The sequence below is a fragment of the Vombatus ursinus genome, unplaced genomic scaffold, assembly GCF_900497805.2.
Source record: "Vombatus ursinus unplaced genomic scaffold, bare-nosed wombat genome assembly UNPS02014864.1, whole genome shotgun sequence".
In the NCBI taxonomy this organism is placed as follows: Eukaryota; Metazoa; Chordata; class Mammalia; order Diprotodontia; family Vombatidae; genus Vombatus; species Vombatus ursinus.
Window position 1 is genome coordinate 14,206,019 of NW_020954642.1, and position 2,859 is coordinate 14,208,877.

Genomic DNA, 2,859 nt, shown 5'->3' on the forward strand with positions numbered 1-2,859 from the left:
ACCTAATGAAATTAAGGAAGACTTCATTACAAGTTGTATTTATATAAGGAACACAGGGTAGATGTACTGTACAAAAGACTATAAACATAAAAATCAGGTTGATAATAAAATTATGAAAACCAAAAGTTAACAACAATCCATTAACTGTCAATTCTAGTGAACTTTTCTCAATCCTAATCTTTCGTGACTTCTCTGTAGTTTTGGGCACTACCAATCAACCACCTCTCCTTGATAATCTCTTCTCTCTAGGTTTTCCTTCCTAGCTCTAGTCCTACCTATCTTATCACACCTTTTCGCTTTGCTATACACCCTGCCATCTTCGTGGATGTCCTGCCGGACTCTGGGAGCCTCTTCTCTTTTCCCTTTATAGTATTTCACTTGGTGATTTAATTAACTACTGATGATGCAATTGTCATCTCTAATCTAATGATTCTCAAATCTACTTGTCCAGGTCTAACCTCTCTGTTTAGCTCCAATCTGGCATCCATGACTTCATTTTGAACATCTCGAACTCAGTATCCCCTGGATACCTTAAAAACAACATATAGAGAAGGAATGAAGCAAGCAGAGAAAGTAATATTTATTTAGCATCTATTACATGCCTGACGGTATGCTAAATGCTTTATAAATCATTTGATCTTCACAATAACCCTAGGAGGTAAGTACAGTTATCCCCATTTCTAAGTTGGGGAAACTGAGGCAAAGAGCAGCAAAGTGACTCACTCAGAGGCACACAGGTTGGATTTGAATTCAGGTTTTCCTGACTCAGAGTTCAACTCTCTATCTACTGTGCCATACCAATCATACTACAAAATGATTATCTCATAAAGCTAGAAAAATAATGAATAAATTCATTGGAAGAGATAAAAGATTAAGAATCTTAGGGAAAATGATCAGAGGGAAACTGGAAATGAAGAGAATTTATCAATACCAGATCTCAGCCTATGTTACAGAGCAGTATTAACTGAAATGTTTTGATAGTGGTTAAAATAAATAAATCAAGGATTGAACATTGGAACAATTTAAGTCCACAACACAGAGAAGCAAATGAACATGATATAGTGTTTGACAAGCCCAAAGGCTTTAGTTGCTAGGGTAAGGACTTTGTATTTGACAAAAACTGCTGTGAAAATAAGAAAACTTCATGACAAAAATTAGGTATAGAGCAACATCTCATACCATATTACAAGATAAACCATGAATGGATACGTGACATACAGAAAAGGTGACAACGTAAGCCCATAAAAGGAAGAAAGAAATTAACTTTCAGTTCTATGAGTAGAGGAAGCGTTCATAACCAAACAAGATAAAATTAAGGAAGATAAAACACACCATTTTGATGGAAAATTTGAAAGTTCATACAAAAGCAATTAAAAAAAAACAAGTAACCAGAAAATTATTTAGAGCACTTTTTTTCTTATTGAAGGCATATGTTACTGATTTATTTTTTTTAAAGAGTAAGAGCTATCCCCCAAAAGAAAAAAAAAATGGTCAAAGTAGTTTTAAGGGATGAAAGCCACACAATAGATAACCATGTGGAAAAAATAATGTTCTAAATAACTAATAATGAGAAAAATACAAATTGAATCAACTATGCTGCTCCTTCCATCAGAATGGCAAAGATGACAAAAGAGAAAAATGACAAATGTTGAAAGAGCTGCAGGAAAACAGGAACATTAGTGTACTGTTGGTGGAACTCTAAATTGGTCCAGTCATTCTGGAAAGCAATTTGGAACCAGACCAACAAAATCACCAAACTACAATAAAGTAAATTAAGGACAGTAATACCATTGATTCCCCTAAAGAAAAGGGGAAATAAGAGGGAAATATTGTATCAATTCTTTTTTGTTGTAGGAAAAAAAAAAGGACGCTCAGGGAGAGACCGCCTATTGGAGAATGGCAAAACAAATTATGTCACATGAATATAATGGAATATTATTGCCCTGTTAGAAATTAATAAATTGACAATTTCAAAGGAAACTGGCAAAATATCTAGGAATAGATGAAGGGTGAAGTGAATAGAACTAGAAAACTAATTTATACCATGATAACATTATAAATGAAAATGATTCTGATGCTTTAGCACTCTGATCAACTCAATGATGAGCCACTGTTTCAGAAGATTAAAGATTAAGCATGCTACCTCCCACTAGAGAGGTGACTGACTTAAATTATAAAATGAGAATTATACTTTTGGACATGGCCAATGTGGATTTTTCCTTCATTAAGCATCATTTTTATAAATTTTGTTTTTGATGTTCATTTGGAGGATGTAGAAGGGAGAGACAATGAATATTTTTAAAAGAGGGTGGGGGGAAGAAAGGCTTCATGGAGGTGGTTACGGCTTAGATAAATGTTAATGCAAGGCAAGAATTTTAACAAGGATAGAGGCAGAATCCATTCCAGGAATTAAGTTTATAACATGCACAAAAGTTTTCCATTTGAGAAGGAGGAGATTGAAGAATATTAGCCTAGTTCGGTTGGAATTTAGAGTTCAGGAAAGGAAAGACAAAAATAAAGCTAGACTCTGATTGTGGAGATACTTCAATCCCAATCTAAGAAATTTGTATTTTATGGTATAGTCAATAGAGAACCACTAAAAGTTTTAGAGTGGAGTACTTTAGTGGCATGGTGTTTGCCTTAGGAAGATTGCTTTGGCAAGGATGTTTTGAAGAGGGACAGACACAGAGACAAGTTAATAAGCCACTAATAAGGTAATTTTGTATGCTAACTCAATTGATTCTCACAACAATTCTGTGACATATGGTGAGGAACCTGAGGGTAAAATCGCTAGGCAAAAGACACATAGCCCTTAAGTATATGAGGAAGAATGTAAACTTGGGTTGTCTTTATTCCCAG